The sequence below is a fragment of the Apodemus sylvaticus genome, chromosome 9 (assembly GCF_947179515.1).
Source record: "Apodemus sylvaticus chromosome 9, mApoSyl1.1, whole genome shotgun sequence".
Lineage (NCBI taxonomy): Eukaryota > Metazoa > Chordata > Mammalia > Rodentia > Muridae > Apodemus > Apodemus sylvaticus.
In genome coordinates, this window is record NC_067480.1 from 9,861,046 (window position 1) to 9,883,731 (window position 22,686).

Sequence of the window (22,686 nt, forward strand, 5' to 3'; positions counted from 1 at the left end):
CTGTGTGAGTTCAGGAACCGACTACCGCAAAATGAGTACACGAGTGAGTACGGACGTGTAGCCACAACTCCCCACAAACCGTAATGCTGGAAAGGCAAATAGACCCACTTTAAAAGAAGGAAGGTAAGCAAGCAAGGAGGCGGTGGGCGTGGAAAGGAAGTCAGGATGTGGAAAACGGAAAGGGGTGGGGAGGGCGCAGATGTAGAGTTCCATATTTTGTTTATTATGTAGGGTCTTGTTTTAAGGTCAGAAAAAAATTATGTAAAAACTTAAACAAATATAAAAATTTTCTAGAAGCTGTTTAAAGGGAAGTTCATAATATTTTATAAGCATATTAGAAAACAAAAGAGAGCTCAGGTCAGTAACTAAGATATTTACTTTCCAGACTTGAGGAAGAATAAAGGCCTAGAATAAAGAATAAAGGAAGAGAAGGCAGGACTAAAGCAAACGCTGCGTGACTGGAAGCAATACTAGCTCAACAGAGAGCAGAGGTCAGCTTCAAAGGGTCCAAGGCGATGGAAAGAACTGACCTGGTAGCTGGCTGGTCACTTAAGGCAAAATCTGATCCACATAGAAAATTTCTGTTAGAAACCAGGACTGATTTTTCCTGACTGATTTCATGGCAAAATAACTGTAGTTAGCGGTAATTTCAAAGCCAGTTAAATGTTACTATGAAAACGTTATCACTTTCTTTCTTGGCTAAAAGCAAGAAATATTCTTGAGCCTCTTGCTGGTATCATCTTTGCAGAGGTCAGATTCCTGACCTGGATCCTGAGTGGTTTTAGACCTGCCCTTCAGAGCAGGACACAAGAGAACCTATAAAGACCCACACACTCTCAGGCCTGGGCGCATGAGTCCAGTAGATCACCTAGTGGAAGGGGAAAAGGAATAAGATTTCCTTTGTTGAGATGCTATACTTTTTTTCCTTAGAATTTTCACTTTGAGTGGAGTCCCTACAAGCTGACCAAGTGTGAAGGCACAGCTGGATCTGCCTTTGAGTCCTAACTAAAAGGTGTAACTTTTCCTTTCTTCATCTGTTCCTCTTCTGTGCTGACCAAAACCTAAGCAAGCTCTTGCTGATGCTTTTGCTCTTCCGTCCTTCCTGTTTCTCTAGAGCCCCCTGTCCGGGCTGTATGTCTGCCATACATCTAACTCCGGACTGGCTTCAACAGCAAGACTGTTTCTCTTCATCTTCCTTCTCCAGAAAATTCCCGAGATCCATATGTTGCCTGTCCTGGGATGTTTTTATTTTAAACTCCCATGAATTTATCCTCCAGCTTTTTGCTTGGAAGAAGATACACACTGGTCAGTGTACACAAGCATTCACAGGACCCCTCCCTCTAAGCACCTCAGGCCTCACCTCCTTGCTGTCTCCCTTTCTTGGTCTGTTCACGTGGCTGGCGAGAAGAGGATCTGACAGGAATTCCCTAGCCCCTCCTTGGGACAGTGGATGCAATATTCTTACTGCTGTTGGTGAGGGAGCAAGAAAGGCAGGGCACAGGGGGAGAGAAGACATTCAAGTTTCCCCCACTCTGAGAGTGCACACTGAATCTCAAATGTAAAATTAGGGAGAGGAGGTGAGGGAGCACTGACGGAGAGTGGAGTCCTCCTGGAGGAGCCAGGATCCCCCACCCTTCCTTTAGGACACCGACCTCTTCTACCGATGTCTTTCTCTAACCCTGGTCAGACTCTCGAGTGATGGTCGAGTTTACTCCTTAGCACATGCCCCAAATAAAGTGATCTCGCCCGCGTGTGTTTCTGCTTTCCTCCTTTGCTGTTTGCTGTAAAGGGTCAGGGCTATGTAACTTTCTTCAATCTAGAAAGAATGGAGGGAACGGAGGGCAACTGCTTGAGTCCTTCTAGACGCCGCGGCTTTCTCTCACACTCCACATGAGGGTTAATAATGAATGAGACAAAGCCTGTGGTAAAGCCAAGCCTGAGACACAGCTCAGCAGCTAGGAGTACTTGTTCTTGCAGAGGACCTGGGATCGGATCCGGCCAGGCACCCAGGCAGTTCGCAGCCATCTCTAGGGGGTCTGACGCCCTCTTCTGGCCTGGGGATGTATATGCAGCAGAGCACTCACACATTAAATGAGTAAAATTAAACAAAACAAAAACCATAGACCTATGTTCAAATTCTAATGATTATGCTTGTCTGATACTGAAGCCTCAAGATAACTGGCTAAGCCATTTAATTTGTTTTTAATATTAGGGTCTCATCCTCTTGGTAAATTCACGAATACTAAAGTGTCATTATTATGGCAAAATAAATTAATATCCATTTCCTCAATTTATTAATTCTAACTCAACACCAAAAATAGGCTACTTTGAAACATAAGATTATTTGGATTTAAGTTGGAGATTTTTATTTTTTAAATATTTTTTTTTATTCTTTGTCAAATTCTTTAAAGAACCAGAGAATTCAGCTCTAAAATATACTACACACTGGACAAAGCATCCACAAATCATCAAAGGAACTTTAAGAACTGCTAGAAGATGTAAGTAGAGATAAGGGCAATCTCTTTCACTGTCTAAATCAACGCTTCCACGAATGTCACCTGCACATGTTTCCGCATGCACTTGCTTGCCAGCTCTCGGAGGAGTGCTCCTATTGTACTGGGAAACACCTGGAAGGACATTATTACTCCAGTCTACAGATAGAAAACCAAGGCTTGAGAGGAGATGCTGGTCCGGGGACCAAGCAACTGTGACCGAGCTAAGAAGCCAGTCCTTTGTCTCTTCCCTAGCACGCAGCATGTAAACAACAGCTCCTTTCCTGTGCTACAGGGGTCAGTCAGGTCACACCACACCGCACTTCAGACTGGCATTCTCTGCTGAGTCAAAGAACACAGCTTGGCTAGCTGGAGTGGAGCATCAGACAACTCCCTGCGTGTGTCGACTGAATAAACACCACACTACTTTTCCTATCCTGGGTGTCCACCTGAGGCATATGATGAATGAGTGTCATTTACAGAAACTCAGTTCATGCCAACCTATAGAATCCCTCGAGTGGATGAATGACTTAGAGGTCTAAAGTCTCACTCAGACCCATGACCACTACATCACATGTAAAATGCAGTTTAAAATGGCCTTTCTTCTTATTAGAGAACTGGAAGGTCAGGAGGCCACCCTGAGAATCCAATCAGCCTGAGGCAAGAGCAGGTTTCCCATCATTCTGGCTGGGGACAGAAACCCTGTCTAAAGCACAGCTTGTGTAATCTTCAGGAATCACCCCACCCTCCCAGCAGCAGCAAGCCTGATCTCAGCTGCATTACCCCCCATCTTTCAGCCGCTCTCAAACTGCACAACGTGTAATGTTCAAGTCCCAAATACAACAGTCTCCAAGGGGAATATAGATTATTGCCAAGTGACATGGCAGGAGGCGGCTATCACGGCAATATTCCTAAGTATACACTTTAAGATATATTATTTATTTGATTTAAATTACTGTAAAAAAGTGATTTCAATAAATGTGTCAGGAAACAAACTTCAGAGCTTAAACTATGCATTCAATGTACACATAACCTTATAATTCTAAGCAGATAATAGGATTTAAGAAAAAATTTTTCTGAAATACAGAGGAACATTCTACCTCATCAACTGTGCAAATTTAAGATGAAATATTCTAATTCTTACAAGGCCTATTACAATGAGTGTTTATCAATAGATTCTAGTACTGGAAACACACAAAGTATGTACCTCCTGTGTCAATTTCATAATTGTGTACCCCACATTTGAAGACAACATGGGTTTCCCGGTGATTATTAAGCATTTACTTTTATCAGATTTCAAATTCAGAGTGTTCTGAACATTTTGGAAGAATATATAAAAAACATTGAGTGTATCTTTTTGTGTGCAAATAAACACATACACATATGGTTAAATTGAATGAGCTAACAGTATGTTGTGATATTTATAACTCATACACACACATCTATACCACATCTCAATATTTGACTTAGGAGTAAAGTCCAGAAATAGAGAAAGCTACTATTCTAAATCTTTCTGTTTATTAGTAACATCCAAATATATGCATTGAATTATTAATTAATATCAAGAGAGCCCACATGTTTTCCTAATAAATAATAATTTATTTGGCAATTGTTAAAGAAAAATTGGATTTCTAGGTAGATGAATGGCAGGATACAGACATTCTCACCTTAATGAAAATTTTGCTTTTTCAGTTGAATCTGTAAATAACAAGCCTTTGATAGTTTATGTTTTGCCTGTTAGTATTGGCATATTGGCTATAGCCTTTCTTTTGATGAGCCTTGCTAATGGTGTGACTAGAGTCACTGATAGTGGAGCTAACAGTAACACTTGATAACTTATACAGGTTAAACAACAAGCATTAAGTAACGTGTTGCTCCAAACTATAGGCCAAACATCAAGTTCATAGGCAGTAGTAACAATGCATAGAACAGAAGGTAACTATACTATCTAAAATTCAAATTGACTAATAATGCTGAAATAATCTATCCAGGATTAATAAAAGTAAAAAGTAGTTATGTAATAATATAACAACTCCCAGGAGAGCTGGGAACCTTTCCATCCTATCCAAATGCTGACCCAATGAGACCACAATTAACCTCACCAGTGACCACTAGTGAGGCAGAGTTGACAATTTAGCAGAAAATTATGATTACTATTTTAATAAATCATATTTTGAGTGAGCTTAAAAACAAAAACAAGAAATAAAAATATAAACGTGACTTTTCAGGTATCTTTATAATTTTATAATTATCACACTTTTACAATCAACTTTTTGATGAAAAAAATTTTTTCAGACATTGGAGAATTAAGAGAAGTGTTCCTAAATTGACTTGGTTAATGGATGCAAAAAATGTGGTATATATACACAATGGAGTCATTAGAATTCAACCATTAGAAACAATGAATTCATGAAATTCTTAGGCAAATGGATGGAACTGGAGAACATCATACTAAGTGAGGTAACCCAGTCTCAAAAGATCAATCATGGTATGTACTCACTGATAAGTGGATATTAGCCTAGAAAACTGGAATACCCAAAACATAATCCACACATCAAATGAGGTACAAGAAGAACCGAGGAGTGGCCCCTTGTTCTGGAAAGACTCAGTGAAGCAGTATAGGGCAAAACCAGAACAGGGAAGTGGGAAGGGGCGGGTGGGAGAACAGGGGGAGGGAAGGGGGCTTATGAGACTTTCGGGGAGTGGGGGACCAGAAAAGGGGAACTCATTTGAAATGTAAATAAAAATATATCAAATAAAAAAATTTATTTAAAAAAAGAAAGCTACAAAAAATATTTCTATTAATGTATAATTAATGTTTCAGAGACTACTAATTTTTCACATCCTTGAACAGAAGGTAACTACACTATCTAAAATCCAAACTGACTGATAATGCTGAAATAATCTGTCCAGGATTAATAAAAGTGTCCAGGAATATATTTATTGTAGAAATATTTGGGAACTGGAACTTAGGTGCCTCGGTAATACTGACTTGAAAGATGTGAACTGCATATCAAGGCTCCAGCGGGCATCTGAACACATGCATTTATGATATCCCTTCTAATGGCTCTGGTCATAACCAGACTTACTTCACAGGTCACTGGGGTGAGGGGAGAAGGGGAGGAAGAGCTCAGAGGCTTCCTTCTTCTTTGAAGAATGAAGACAACTGAATGCGCTTCTATTAACTTGGAGGACAAGGAGACATGGCTCTGTGTTTGTTTGGATTTTTCTAGAAGTGACTCAGATAGGCACCCAAATATAAGCAATTCATTTAATATGTATACTATAAATGTATTAAATTAATTTAGTTTGTATAGATTATATAATAGCTTAATTCTATATTATAATAACTCTATATTATATAATAATAATGGCTTAATATATAGGACAGACAATTAAAACTAAAATGAGTACAAATATTTACATATAAATATATAATAAAAATATAATAATACAAATAATTGAGTAGTTAGTTATTATTCCAAGTGTTAGTAAATTTCCGTTCTGTGAAGAGACACCATGACCAAGGCAAGTCTTACAAATACAAGCATATAATTGGGGACTTGCTCACAGTTTCAGAGGGTGAGCCTTTGTCATCATGGCAGGAAGTGGACAGGCATGGTACAGAGGCAGAGGCTGAGAGAGGCACTGGGCCTGGCATGTGCTTTTGAAACCTCAAATCCACCACCCCGTGACACAGCTCCTCCAATCAGGCCACACCGAGTCCTTCCCAAACATTCCACCAACTGGGGAGTGAGCATGGAAACTTGAGCCTATGGGACCGTCCTCATTCAAAGGACTCCGACCCAGCAAGCCATGGGACAAACTGCCAAGGGAGACCCATGGGTGTTTACAGGGGAACTCCTGAGCCTGCAGAGGGCAGCGGGACAGAATGTGACTTCCTGGCAGTGCTACGGCAGCCTTGAGCACAGAAACCTGACATGGGATAGAGAGGAAGTCAGAGATGAAGATCTGAGCACCTGGAAGAGCCAGCACAGACAGAGCAGGGTGCGAGCAACGACCCCGCACGCACGCACGCACGCACGCACGCACGCACACCCTGTCACAGATACAGACGGCCCTCCTGGGTCTCTTCCCAGGCCTCCCGTTCTCACCTTCACCACTTTCCCATGTCTCCACACATGCAGGTCGTCAACTGGTTTCGCCCTTTACCCCAAGCCTTCCACATACACTCTGGATTTTTTAATCCAGAGTCAAGCTACTCCCTGAAGGAATAGAGATTCCTATTTTCAGTTCTAAGGCAACACTATCTATATATACTCGAAATAGGAAAAAGTGATGGGCAATTCTAATAATAAAATATAGTAATCAATAATTTGAGTAGTCAGGTGAGCTAAACAAACATTCAATTCACAGACACTAGCATCTTGCTTTACAACCTTCTTCACCTCATGTTTAGTGCCAGTGTTCGTTCACTGCCCTCACCTCACGCTGCTTCAGCTGTAGTATTTGTGGGAACGGCTATGTGACCATTGCCCCCCATGGCAGTTCTGGCACCCAGGCACACACCTGGAACTTGCCCTCATTCTCAAGGCTCAGCCCTGGGAGGCACCGAGCACTCCACCCAGGCTCTAAAAGAGCACCTATATTTATATCCTGCATTCAGATTCTTTAATTAAACAGACTTCTAAATAAAATGGCTCTTAGGAATTTAAAATCCATTGAATTATACCTGATATCAATTTTTAAACAGGTAACTCAAATCTGAGTATATGTGAAATAAAAACCAAAATTGCAAATTATTCTAGAAACTGTTTCACTACTTCAAAATTTACCTAAAGGCTCCCCCCCCCTCAAATTTATTTATTTAATTTATTATTTAGCTTTTCAAGACCGTGTTTCTCTGTGTACCCATGGCTGTCCTGGAACTCATTCTATAGATCAGGCTGGCCTCAACTCAGAGAGTTATGAAGAGTCCTCGACACCAGCACAGCAAGTGAGTCCTACTGTGTTCTACTGAGAAGGGCTGAGCAAGACCTTGGCAGGTCAACAGGAAGTAGGGACTGGTCTGTGCAAAGACCAAGAAACAGGCCTGGCTTGAGACACTCACCTACCAAGAAATAGATGGCAGAACTAACAAGTGAGGGGGGCAGCTCAACAAGCAGCCAGCTCCCCCAAAGCCTGTCTCTGCAGCCTGGGAATTTTCACACAGAATACAGTCCTAGTCAGGGTCATCATTGGATGGCAAAACACTGTGACCAAAAGCAAGCTGGGGAGGAGTTAAAGTGGCTTACATGTCCACATCACTGTTCATCACACAAAGGGGCATCAGGAACTCAGACAAGGCGGGAACCCAGAGACAGGAGCTGAGGCAGAGGCCTTGGAGAACTGCTGCTTCCCGGCTGGTTCTTCAAGGCTTGCTCAGAGAAGCCAGGACCCCCAGCTCAGGGATGGCCCCACCCACAATGGGCTGGGCCCTCTCACACTAGCTAAGAAAATGCTCTACAGGCTCATCTACCCACAGAGGCAATCCTTCTCCTCAGGAAGAAACACCTGGCACCCCAGAGGGGGCTAACGTGGAGCCCGAGCCGGATGCAGCACTGCAAAGAAGGAACTGGAAGCCAGGTGTCTCCAAATAAATCAGCTAAGCATGGTACCACTATAAAGGCTCAGCAAATTATCTGTCAGGAAAACCAAGGCCTAGTCAAGAAGGCACAATGTGAGCGCTAAACCTAGTCAAGGTGGCTGTTCTGTAAACCCTTTTCAGAAGACCCAGGGTCTCCTACTAATAGATCAGTTGCCTAGATCAAGATTTTTGAGTCAATTTTTTTCCCCAAAGCTAGATGAGTAGACACCTGAGAGGAATGCTGATAGGGATCAGACACTGGGATTACCTGACAGGGACTCAAAAGCTATGATAAAACAGGCAGTCATTCACAAAGACTGTAGAGACAAATCAAGTTAGAGAGGTGATCCTAACACTAGAAACACAAGTTATCTAAGAAGGAAACAAACCAAACTTACATTTTTACCAAAAGATAAAAAATAAAAAACAAAATAAGATTACACAAATGTTTAAAACCAAATGAACTGGTTCAACAGGAAATTGAAGACAAACAATCAGAACTTGAGGACAATAAAACTGACTTTCCCCAATTTTAAAGAGGAAGTGGGTGGGGATTATCCTGGACCATAGGACTACAGTAACAAGAGAACCAGTCCACTGAACCTTTAAAAAGGGAAGGGGAAGAGGATGAGAAGGAGGAGGAGGATAAGGAAGAGGAGGAGGAGGAAGAGGAGGAAGAGGATGAGAAGGAGGAGGAGGAGGAAGAGGATGAGAAGGAGGAGGAGGAGGAGGAGGAAGAGGATGAGAAGGAGGAGGAGGAGGAAGAGAATGAGAAGGAGGAGGAGGAGGAAGAGGATGAGAAGGAGGAGGAGGAGGAGGAGGAAGAGGATGAGAAGGAGGAGGAGGAGGAAGAGAATGAGAAGGAGGAGGAGGAGGAAGAGGATGAGAAGGGGGAGGAGGAGGAGGAAGAGGATGAGAAGGAGGAGGAGGAGGAAGAGGATGAGAAGGAGGAGGAGGAGGAGGAGGAAGAGGATGAGAAGGAGGAGGAGGAGGAAGAGAATGAGAAGGAGGAGGAGGAGGAAGAGGATGAGAAGGGGGAGGAGGAGGAGGAAGAGGATGAGAAGGGGGAGGAGGAGGAGGAAGAGGATGAGAAGGAGGAGGAGGAGCAGGAGGAGGAGGAGGAGGAGGAGGGGGGAGAAGCTGGAAGAGCAGCCAAACATATAGCAGCAGAAATGTCAACAAACCAGAGATCCGGAACCTCAAAGAATGTCAAGTTTTGTAACAAGTCTGAAAAAGGAAGCGCAGGTCTTGAGGGCAGCTCTAGGAAATGATGCTGTGTGTAACAACACTAGTCGGGGTGATGGCCTCAAAGGAAAGGGCACAACGCACCTAGAGTACCACAACAACACACCTGCATGGGAGCCGCACCGTGTGGAAGCACCATCTTTCTTTCGTGAACGATCGGCCTGTGAGGGCACTCTCAGGAAGCCAGAGAGGGTGTGAAGAAACATAAATCTCAGCCGAGTTCCAGTATCCTCTTCCTGTGCCCCAGTGAATGATTTAGGTACCAAAGACACCACGATGAAGCACACAGCAGAGACAGTGAGAGGTTAACCAGGACAGGAGGGATGCGATACGTTTGTGGGGGAATTCTGCCCCTTTAAATTTTTAAGTAATTTTATTATGTGTGTGTTTGTGTACGCGTGCGTGCATGTGTGTGTGCACATGTGTGTGTGCATGTGCGTGCGTGCATGTGTGTGCGCAGACACATCTGTGGGAGCCAGAGGATGACCCTGTGCAGCTGGTTTCTCCTTTTACCTTTGCACAGGTGCCAGGGAAGCAGAGCAGGTCACGGGCTGGCGGGACAAGCCCATTCCCCGGCTGAGCGACCTTGCAGGGGTGCTCTCTTTTTACTTCCACAGTAACTGTGTGACAGAAGGGGATGCAGCAGCTCAGCCTCACCATTCCCAGTTAAACATGCAGTCATGTTGGTGACCCTTGGTCTGCCTGAGAACTAAGCTACTGGAATGTTCACAAGTGACTGCATAATGTCTGCCCAGATGTCTCATAGGTACTTCACAATGAGCTGCCAGCACGCTTCAAGCAGACAGGCAGATTCGGGGTTGGTACCTAGTGACTCATTCGGACGCCTCACCTTGCCTCGTCATAGAGAAGGAATGTGATAGGCTCCACCTAATAACTTTGAAACCTAAGACTCCCATGGAGTTTCTTGAGCAATGACATCACACAGTACCATGCAGTTTCAACATAGAAAGCATGTCTGTCTCTATAGTTGTAATGGACAGTCAGGATACTCTCAGGGTGTGCAGAAGTAAGGTTTGAACCACTATCCATCTAAGTCTATGGCTTCTGTGCTTTCTAATAGATTCCACCACCTCCCTGCAAAGTGTAGTCTATTGAAACTGTGAGTCTGACTGGTAAAGATCCAGAGGCGGCCCATGCCACTGCCGATTTTAATGAGCCAGAGCCCAATGGAGTCCACATTGCAAGTCTCAGGTTTCTCAGTTCCAATGGTTCATAAACTGTTTCGAATGGGTGCTGTGCAACGCTACAATTTCTTCTTCATTCCCTGAGCTAACTGGATTAAACCCAATTACAAGCTCTACATTTTACACATTCAGAGTTTGTACCAAAAATAAAACTATAATAAAACTTTCAAGCTGTAATAAAAAATGCTTTACGAGGCTGGCAGGATAACGAGTCAGTTCACTATAACCGTTACAGAGTCTACGGCATCAGAAGAAAAGCACAGAGCATCCTGATGGCCAATCAGCACGGATGCACGCTACGAAGGACTCATTTGTTTTCACTAGGTAATATACAATAACTACTCTTTATTCCCACGGTGATGCTGCCAATGTTTCTATCAAATATAAGGAAATAATTTAAAATCAGGCATCAATAAAAGCAAGCCATTATAACAGGATTCTCTATTCTTGTGAAAACATACTCCCATTACCCTGTGCTGCATGAATAGGTAAGACAGCAGGAACAAACTGTAAAGAGAGCTGTAAATAAAGCTGAGATATAGCTTACAAAGTTGAAACCTAAGCTACAGAACTAATTTTGTCTCACAAAGTTACACTTAAAATGAAGTGACCAGCATATAAATGAGCAGTGTCCCCTGATGAAGACGGCCAGCCCTCCCGCCACCCAGGCTACAGGGGACAGCCACCATGTGCAGACGAGCATTATTTCTTATGCCAGCCAACCCTGCCAGATCTCATTGGAATGTCGCATTTCCCTGGTGTTTCCTCCTAGTGTTTGTAAGGGGCTACAGGGTGGTATCTGAGAGCACAGCAATGTAAACCAGAAGGCTCTCAGTCACCACCTCCCTTGGTTCCGACCCATCTCCCAGAAAGCAAGCCTGCCCAGTGCAGAGGGGCACAGGAAGCCTGCCTTACAGAGCTTCCCTTACACTGATGAATCAGAGAGCAGGGGTTACCCTTTACAAAGCTAAAAAGTTACTGCTAAGCAACATTTTTTATCCTCATTTTGATCATTACTCAGCCTTAAATATGGGAACATTTATGAACTACATAATCTATTTCTAAAGCAAGGTCAATACCAGTTCACCTTAAAATGTAGCTACCCCAAGACTGCTTATTCAAAGTTAACAAATTGTGCTGTGATCAAAGGTTTGCTAACAACCAGCTCCTGTGGACAGACGGGGAGAAGAAGAATGGAGGAGGCCTGAATACAGACTTAAATGTTTTTAGAAGTCTCATAACACTTAACATTTGAAGCAGATGAAAATGTGCAAACACATCCACAACATGACATTTTAGAGATCTTATTTTAAGGGGTATGAATTAAAAGCTTGTATAATTCTCAGGAGAAATAATTACAAAACACAAAATTACAATTTAAGATGGCTGCGGGGGCCATGCTATTTGTAGTTATCACACTGAGAAATCATGGTGACTCTTCCTTTCCTTGTTCACACAGGTTTCTGTTCACCTCTCCACTGCCTGCTTGGCCGGCTCGACATCTTTGTTCCACTCAGAGCGTCTGCCACAGAGTGCAGGGATTACTGAAAACATCATCAGCTTCGTCATTGAAGTTACCAGGGTTGCTTTAAGGGGAAAAGACTTTCTGATGAACACACAGAGTGGGCTTCTCTTCTGGAATTCATTTGAAAGGCTTTGGCAACTGAACTTGTTTATGTGATCTATAAATCAATCTTGAATAATCCGCAAACTCCCTCCTCTCGCATGGTTTTTGGGAAAGACTTCCATAGCATAGTTCCTGGATATATAAAACTATTTTTAATCTATCCTTCTAGAATTTTAATTGGTCTTTTTTTAAAATAATGACTACTATAGTCTCCTTATGATAAATAGCTGTTCCCGTTGGCACAGAAGTGACAACTCAAACTTTTTCATTCATCTCAACTTGACATATCCTTTTTTTTCCCCCTTAACTAAAACTGTTAGGGCCAACAGAGAACACCGGAAGAGAACTGAAGGTGTCTGCAAGGCACCACGTTGACACAGGCTCTCTCTGCATTGTAGCAACACAGTGACTGAAAGTAACTTGCAAGGACATACTGCAAGGTCAGGAAGCATCTCAGTTGCTTATAAACACTACATCACCAATGCAGCCCTCTGCTGGCCTGTGAGGTTTAAAATACACTGTGAAACGGTTGAGGACTTGGGAGAAGCAGTTCCTGCTTCTGGAGGCAAGCCAGAGTCACACTGCTTGGAAAGGACATGGCTGTGCTGTCCCAGAGGCGCACCTTCAGGAACAGCCCCTTCAAGCCTCCGTGTCCTTATCTGCAGAAGGAGCAGCTCCGAGCCTCATATAAGCAGCAGGTGCATCCAGAAGAGCAGCCGCTCCTTCACTCAACACCCTGCCTACCTGAGGGCACAGGAACCTTAACACCGTCTGCCCCCAGTGGCTTTCCTTTCATGCAGCCCTTATTCTATGCACACGTCATTCAGGTACAGTGGCAGGCCCTGAGGTAAGCACCCACTAGACAGAGTGCTTGACGCTATGACCAAAGTGTCCCACATCACGTGTGTAAAAGCTTAAGCAAAATGTTAGCTGACCGGCTTTAGACTTGATTGACATTTGTGAAGTGTGGGCTTATGAAATGTACAGTTTACTTTTTCCAAAAGTATATTTTTAAGTTACATTATAAGAAATATAAGCTGGCATATATTTCTTAAATACTTTCTATTTGCAAATGTTGGACATCATGTCCCTGTAGGTGAGCATTTTCACATTTGGAGGGAGAAGGAAAATAAAAACCAGATTACAGACTAGCCCTGCCGGAGAGAGCAGAGCAACGCCAGGCTTCGCTTGGTCAGGAGATGAGGCTCTGGTGCTCGCTCGCTCGCTCACAGCCTCCCTCCTGGTAGTTTGGCAGTGTGCTCACATGTGGCTGGTGTATCTAGGACCTCAAACTCCCTGGCACCATGGTCAAGAGCCTACTCCCTGACAGTAGTGCAGTTCAGGTCCATTCCTGCACGGATGGCCACACGGGGGACTGCTGACAGCTTTGAGGGACAGAAGAGTAAAACTTAATTAAAATATGCTAGGTACCGTATGGTAACTATGAAAATTTGATTATTCCTAGCACAAAGGAACTCTAATCCACATCTTTCCAGTGCCACAGATCAAATCCAGAGCCCTTGCCACACTCAAGCAGAGTTCCTAAGAATTCCCAAACTACTAAGGCAGTTACACCGCAGAACTTCAGAAATTAGATAACCAAACTCAAAGACTTCATCTGAATAAGGCTAAACTCCAACTACAAGCTTCTCTAGGCTTCATGAAAGTCAGGGCACAATTTCCACTTCCTGTAAGAACAAAGCCACCGAGCAGAACTAAGCAGCAGAGTCCAGAGACTCAAACACAGTTCTTCATGCTTGTGAGGGCAAGAACCTTACTTGCTGAGCTATCTGGCCTTCCAGATATTTGTCAGTTAAGGAGGCATGAGAAAATTGACTAAGTATACAGTTACATGTTTTAGAGATTTACAACCATAATTTTGTCTCTGAAGTGACCAACAGTTAAGCTATTTAATTTATATGGTCAGTTTTATTCGAGATTTTAAAGAAGCTATCTGATAGAATTAGAGATGTCAAAAGAGCAGGCGAATGGCTCCACGTTGCCCTTGGTGACAATAACTTCAGTTTGTACACTTGGCTCTGTGTATCGGCACTGCTTTATCCTCTTGCCGCCGTCACCCAGTCTCAGCACAAGCCTGTAGAGGAGCAGCAGCTGCACAGTGACCCCGCAGTTGGCAAAGGCAATCCTGAGCTGCTCACGAGGCTCCAGAACCTTCAAGTTCATCGTCAGCCCACAGCAGGGAGATAGGCTCCTCTTTTGCTCTCTTAGTGACCCTAAAACAAGGCCAAATCAGTGCGGCTGAGTCCTGCAGCTCTCTCATTCAAAAGCACCTAAAGCCATAGACGAGAAGTCACAGATGAAGTGGGCCAAAGAGCCTCAGCCACTGTGAATGCTTGCAGGGATGCAGGGCACGTAATAGTGAGGAAGAGGGCAAGTCCCAAACCACACAGGTATGAAAAAGAGAAAGGTCAAGAAAACGATATTGTTCAAATTCTGCTTTTCATGATCTTTCTTCACGCTGAATTACTGTGTGTATGTGTGTGTGTGTGTGTGTGTGTGTGTGTCCAGTTCCCCCAAGGCATGATGTGCTCACATGCCCACAGTGCTCCTGTACTTCTGTTTATGCCAATGCTTCTCACCTCTCTCTCTCTCTCTCTCTCTCTCTCTCTCTCTCTCTCTCTCACTGTGCTAATGACTGTGCTAATGACTTAAAATGTATTTAAAAATCAATTTTAAAAGATAAGGTTACTTGATGCCAAGAACTGATATTCCAAGTTTTCCTACAAAAGCAACTGCTGCAGCACAGTTTTAAGCAGTGCCGCCTGGCAGGGACTTATGAATGGAGGTGATGAAGCCACTGTGATGGCGGAGGTGCAGGCAGATGTTGTTTTGATAGAAATGCTGCACAGTGGCTCCAGAGTGAGTCAGCTGAGGAGCTCATGCATAAAAGATTTAAGATCCAAACAACTCTCAACTTCACAACAGCTTGGCTGGAACTAGATGGAGTCTGACATTAATTCTGCACACAAGAATACGCTTTTGCATTAATGGGACATTTGGAATGAACACTCTTTAAAAACTAACATGTAAAAAGATGACTCTAAGAACAATGTTAACACTGATATCAAGAAAGGATGGAACAAACTACCCTTATTCTAAGAAGTAATCCACCACACATGTTCAACGAAGAAGTATGTCTAGTGTCTCTTGCTCCTGTCACTGGTATATAGTAAGATGTGGTGTTTTCATATCTATCACTCTCCTGGCCGTCTCCATAATTAATAATCCCAAGGCAATTGCTAGTATCTATCTGCAGCTACACTGTGAGGTCACACAGGTCTCCCAGTAGGTCTATACTGTGAGGTCGCATGGGTCTCCCAGTAGGACTCACCAGTGTGACATTTTACATGTTGCATTGTACAAAGAGCTCATGCAGGCTCACAGTCTGGGAAGATTTACCAGAATCATGGTATATGAATAGAAGCCACAGTTTTTGTTTGATTGTTTGTTTTTTTTTTAAGTTTTGCTTTAGAAATAAAACAATTAAAACCTGGTGGTGGTTGGGGAGACAGGTACCTTCTAAAACTAAATTAACTGTGGAATTGAGATTTAGTGTGAAAATGGGCATGGACAACTGCAAGTGGCGAATATAAATTTGCCTGGCAGCTGGTGGCAATGCTGCCATCTCTTCTGTGTTACCCGAACTGCAGAAAAACCTCTCACTGATTCTGAAACCACACCCTATATGTAATCACTGAGTTGTTTATAGTGGACTAGAAGATGTGATGGCTGACTAAAGCTAAAGCTATCTTTACAGAGAGGAGAAGGCAAGGGGAAGGAGGAAAGAGCAGTGTCCAGGTGAAGAACACGTTCGTGATCACGCGTGAGTGTGAATACCCTTAATGGCTAGGGAAAACAGTGACTGAGTCACCCCACAAGACCACCAGACTCCACAGCCCAAGACCATCCTGTCAGCTCTTTATGGCCCTGTCAGTGGAGAGGCTGCCTGTCCAAATACAGACAAAGCAGCACCAAATCCAAGCACACAATGCGTTTATTTGGTTTGACTTAAGGGAAAATGATGGAAATTTTTAAGTTAGCCTACCTAGCAAAAAGACATGATAATGTTAAAAGACACAGGAGAAACCAGGACTCCTTCTTTAAGTACATTAAAGGGGAGAACAGCAGGAATCACAGGCCCCTAACAAGAAACAGAAGAAGGAGCTCATCCTAGAAAGGATGCTCCCAGACTCAGCAGCCCACTGACAGCCTGCAGTTCTTCATCCAGAGGCTGGGCACTGCAAACCCCTGGCTCAAACGCATTGTCATATCAACTGGTACTGGTTTTGTGTAGATCTTGGCTAGACAGCCCTACTGTAGAGAGTTCACGGGCCACTTCCCTTTCACATTCAGAAGGCAGGCATCCCGGTCCACTGGCTCTTCCCATCTTCCCATACCTCTTCCCAGTGTTCCATGAGCCTGTGTACAAGCTTTGTGCTGTCAACGTGTCAGGAGGGTTATCACAGCCGAGTGGTCAGCTCTCCACACATACACCTAGGAGCACCACTAAAGGAACTCAGCAGGCTGGATTTATTCTTACAGGTGTGCATGTGCCTCTGTGTCTGTAATGTGTGCATGCGTGTGCGTTCCTGTATGCATTCGAGTGTGTCTGTGCATGTATACGTGTGTGTGTGTGTGTGTGTGTGCATCGACAATCATAATTTTAAAGGAGGTCCAGAGAGACTGCCCTCCAGGGATTTTCTACACAGAGCAAGGACCCCTGTCTCAGAGAGATGACTGGAATAGCTAAAGTTTGGGTGCAAGTAGGAACGGGGACCAAACAAAAACCAACCGACCACAAGTCTCCTCACATCCCTGTGAGCACTGTTATTTCCTGTGATGTGCTCAACACCTTTATAAACAGGAGCCACAGTGTGAGAAATTGCTACTACTATTTCATGTAAAGGTAAATAGGATATGATTATAAGGGAACTATTTCATCCATATGTGCAGGACTAAAATTAATTCACTGATTTCTATCTTTCTATGACTGTCAAAGAAAATATATTGATCATAAATACACACAGGACATGGCATGCAATATTATTAGTCAGTAGGGAATATGCTAATTAAAACTATGGTGATATATCACTACATACCTACAATAGCTAAAAGTAATTACCTAGTTTATTTAACTTTTTAAACAAGAAAAAAAATCAAGTATCAACAAGAATTTGGAGTGCCTGGAATTCTTGTGGTCAGAATGAAACTGGTATCAACCCACCGGCAGTAGCTATATAGGTTTTCTCCTCGTTTACTGTCTTAAATACTATTTTTATTTATTGTAAGATGTCCTGCTTGTCTGTAATGTGTTTCTGTCATACCTACCGCCTACTTGCCTTCTGCTCCCCTAGCCTCCCTCATGTCTGTTCCCCTCATATTGTTCCACAACGCACTGGCTCATTGTCGCCGTTCTTATACAGGGAATGATAGAACCGGTCTAATTGTCCGGGCCGTGCCACACAATGACAGCCACTTGTCTACACTCGGCAGAACTGTGCTACAAAGCATTGATTTTAATTGCACCATACGAAACCATTCCCTTGTAAGTCTGAGGTGATGCAAATGTTGCCATCTCAAAATGAAGTTACATCACAGAGGCTGCTGCCTTCTGCTACTGTCAACTAAACATGGCTTCTCTCCTAACGAATGTTAGCAGCATAAGAATTTCAGAACAAGCTACTCTAAAGAAGAACAGACACACAGCCATTAGAAATACTTAATCATTAGAAATATATAATCAAGTCATTCGAAATGCTTTCCAGTAACAAAACACCCAGGATAGCTAAAACTATTCTCAACAATAAAAGAAATTCTGGGGGTATCAGTATCCCTGACCTCAAGCAATACTACTGAGCAATAGTGTTAAAAACTGCATGGTATTGGTACAGTGACAGGCAGGCAGATCAATGGAACAGGATTGAAGATCCAGAAATGAACCCGCACACCTATAGCCACTTGATCCTCGACAAAGGGGCAGAAAACATCCAATGGAAAAAAGATAGCCTTTTCAACAAATGGTGCTGGTTCAACTGAAGGTCAGCATGTAGAAGAATGGGAATTGATCCATCCTTGTATCCTTGTACTAAGCTCCACTCCAAATGGATCAAGGACCTCCACATAAAGCCAGACACTCTGAAGCTAATAGAAAAGAAACTGGGGAAGACCCTTGAGGACATCAGCACAGGGGGAAAGTTCCTGAACAGAACACCAATAGCGTATGCTCTAAGATCAAGAATTGACAAATGGGACCTCATAAAATTACAAAGTTTCTGTAAGGCAAAGGACACCATCAAAAGGGCAAATCCGCAACCAACAAATTGGGAAAAGATCTTCACCAACCCTACATCAGATAGAGGGCTAATATCCAATATATATAAAGAACTCAAGAAGTTAGACTCCAGAAAACCAAATAACCTTATTAAAAAATGGAGAACAGAGTTAAACAGAATTTTCACCTGAAGAACTTTGGATGGCGGAGAAGCATCTCAAAAAATGCTCAACTTCATTAGTCATTAGGGAAATGCAAATCAAAACAACCCTGAGATTTCACCTTACACCAGTCAGAATGGCTAAGATTAAAAATTCAGGAGACAGCAGATGTTGGCGAGCATGTGGAGAAAGAGGAACACTCCTCCACTGCTGGTGGGGTTGCAAATTGGTACAACCACTCTGGAAATCAATCTGGCGGTTCCTCAGAAAACTGGGCACAGGTTACTTCCGGAGGATCCTGCTATACTACTCCTGGGCATATACCCAGAGGATTCCCCAGCATGTAATAAGGATATATGTTCCACTATGTTCATAGCAGCCCTATTTATAATAGCCAGAACCTGGAAAGAACCCAGGTATCCCTCAACAGAAGAGTGGATACAAAAAATGTGGTATATATACACAATGGAGTACTATTCAGCCATTAAAAACAATGAATTCATGAAATTCTTAGGCAAATGGATGGAGCTGGAGAACATCATACTAAGTGAGGTAACCCAGTCTCAAAAGATAAATCATGGTATGCACTCACTGATAAGTGGATATTAACCTAGAAACCTGGAATACCCAAAACATAATCCACACATCAAATGAGGTACAGGAAGAATGGAGGAGTGGCCCCTTGTTCTGGAAAGACTCAGTAAAGCAGTATAGGGCAAAACCAGAACAGGGAAGTGGAAAGGGTTGGGTGGGAAAACAGGGGGAGGGAAGGGGGCTGATGAGACTTTCGGGGGTCTAGAAAAGGGGAAATCATTTGAAATGTAAATAAAAAATATATCGAATAAAAAAAATAACATACTGAAAAAAAAAAAGAAATGCTTTCCAGATGAGACCCAACGCTACAATTACTAATCTACGCCTCTGAACTTGACGTCTCCCCTGGCTAATGACATTTCTTCGCGTCAGAACATGCAGACCAGGCACTGCAGTCTTTGCAGTTTATTCAATACCAAAGTCAAGGAATTTCAGGAAGCTTTTCAATCAGAGAACCAAGGCAGCATTGCCAAAGCTCTTCTTCTGCCATTCAACTTTAGAATCAATATATTGCCTTAATAATCTTAAGTAGAAATACATTAGGCAAGACATTTCCAAAAAAGTGTCAAAATCACTTAACTGAGGCCAATTTTGAGGACATTTGTAATTTGTATTGGAAAGTAAAAAAAAGTAAATTTCTATGAAAAGAAATTTTATGATTTTTTAAACTCATCTTTGTAAAACACATGTAAGAATTCCTCTCCCCAATTCCTTATTTCAACAAGAATTCTCTCAATAACAACACACACACACACACACACACACACACACACACACACACACACACACACACTCAACTGCCCAAGAAAAGTCAAGAAAGTCTCTTTTCTTCATTGGTGTAAATTAAATATAAAAAATAAAACCTTGCTTGCTGCTCAATAGAAATGTCATAGCTGTCCACATCCATGTGCTTACTACAAAGACATAAGACAAAGTGGACTTGTGTTCTCTCTTATACAGTCCAGTGCTACTATCTATGAAACCGCCCACTGCCCCATGCTTCATGAAGCTATTATAACGGGCAGCTAAGAGGCTTTTAAGTTCTAGAAACAAAACCACGAGTTGTTCTTAGAATACATCTTTGGCAATCAACATTATTTAAAAATAAGAATTTAAAAGTTTTATACTTGCATTTTAAAAGTTGATTAATTATACAGCAATTCCTTGGGGTTCTGTCTTCAATACATTAGGCTGTGGTTGAGCACAAACAGTACTGAGTTAAAGAAACACGCGTCCTACACACTCTCGTGCACAGCAGGTCCTGAGTATGCAGCAGTGCATACCCCACACAGTGGGAAGGGAGGTCAAGCGAAAGGATATTTGAACTCTGTGCTTAGTGTGCCTTCCCATGTGTACAAGAGCACCTGAAACTCTGAAAGTATTTCCTAAAGATTCCCAGCAACAGTTTTAATCCTCTAAGAATCCCTTTGCCCTCAGTGTAGCCTTTTGTTTTTGGAAACGTAAGTAGGTCTGGAGTTTAAACACCTTGTCAATCAATGTGTATTTGCTCATGTGTGAGTACACACAACTGCTGGAATCCTCCATAAACCCTTGACATGTATTTTACATTGTGCGTCAAAACACATTTAACTAGAGTGCCAAGGAGAAGCACAGTAAAGGAACACACACACACACACACACACACACACACACACACACACACACACATACTCGTGTAGCTCAAGCTACAAGAGTGGTGGGATGTCCCTCTCTTCCTGCTGCCTGAGGATGAGGATGCAGAGCTCTCGGCCCCTCCCCAGCACCATGTCTGCCTGCTCACTGCCATGCTCCCCTCCAGGATGATTATGGACTGTCCCAAATAAAGTTTGTCCTTTCTAAGAGATGCCTTGGTCATAGTGTGTCTGCACAGCAATGGGAACACTAAGACAATATACTTAAAGTCTATTATTTGATTTTAATGCCTATGACCATAAATACATAATATATAAACATGACATGAAATACAGTGAACATGGTCACCATGGCCTTGCTTTGGAACATCCATTTTAAAACATTGCAATCATATGGTATATTAGTAACCAGGCTGTCTTACAGCCTGACTGTTCACTTAGCAGCATATTGTATGCATATTATTAGTCCGAATACTCTGTTCACATATAAACTGACAATTATTTCTCTGCTACACTTTGGGTCTTTGGGTTATTTGCATGCTCTCATTATTATTTTCAGTGCTTTGGAATTTCTCATGTTTATAGTGTTTGTTTACAACATTCACCAGAATTAGGGTTATTTTTTAAAAATACATGACTACTTCAAAACTAGTAATGAGTACTATTCAGTGAAGCACTCTGGAAGTCAGATATAGTGGTATACACATGCAATGCCAGTGTGTAGAATCGCAATATGCTGATATATCCCCCTGTATCAGCATGGGGAGGATGTGGAGTTTGGACTAGTCTGGGATCCATTGTGATACTATATTTCATGAGACAAAACAAAATGGTCCCTGAGCACAGTCTGTAGTGTGCAGGACATAGTCACTAGTAATATGTGACTACTGAGCAACTGAAATATCATTAATGAACTAGAGAATAATAATGTTTAAGTGACCAATAGAGCTGTGTACAGTACAGCTCTGCATTCCTGTCACACTGTCACCCCCCTCTCCGAGTTGTACGACTTCAACAGTAGGAATAAGTGTAGTCCTTTATATTGCTATTAGCAATGACATTTATGAGTTTGCAATGTAATATATCAGCCTGATAAGCTGATAGCATTATTGTGTCATTATTGTATATATTTATTTTATTTTATCTTGTAGGTTAGTATATAAAGAGATGGATTCCATTATTGGATCTTCAAAAGTGCCATTAGCTGTCTTCATTTTGTGTGTATGTGTGTGTTTGTTTGTGTTCCACCACGTGCTTGCACTGCCCAGAGGCTAGAAGCAGGCACTGGGTCCCTGAAGCTGCAGTTACAGGCAGCTATTGCTGCCATGTGGAACTGGGGTCTAAGCCTAGGTCTCCTGTAGGAGCATCAAATCCTCTTAGCTGCTGGACCATCTTCTCCAGTCACAGTGTTATAGCTTGTTATATCTAGACATACAATATATATATATATATATATATATATATACACACACACACACACACACACATATATATACATACACATATATATACATATACATAATACACATTATATTATATATAATAAAAATATAAAACCATTTGTAATCTATATTCCTTCAAATTCTTGGATATTCTGTTTTCTATAAATTGTTTTTCTTTCATGTTTTTTTTTTTGCTTTGCCCATTTTTCTATTAGACAATGTTTGCTTATCTTAAAATAAATGTATATATATATATATATATATGAGGAAATAATGCCTGCTATTTTTTGGCAAATAATTGTAGATGTTTTTATTATTTATCTTATGTGTCTGGGTGTTTTATCTGCACACACCCTATCTGTGTGTCGCATTATGTGCGTTCCCATGGAAACCAGAAGACGGCACACAGC

The 22,686-nt window shown here is 42.3% G+C and overlaps 1 protein-coding gene across 5 annotated transcripts in view; it reads right to left on the reverse strand.

Annotated features, from left to right (window-relative positions):
• Positions 1 to 22,686, reverse strand: part of Fer (FER tyrosine kinase) — a 306,510-nt gene that overhangs the window by 113,312 nt on the left and 170,512 nt on the right. The gene's annotated exons all lie outside the window — the stretch shown is intronic.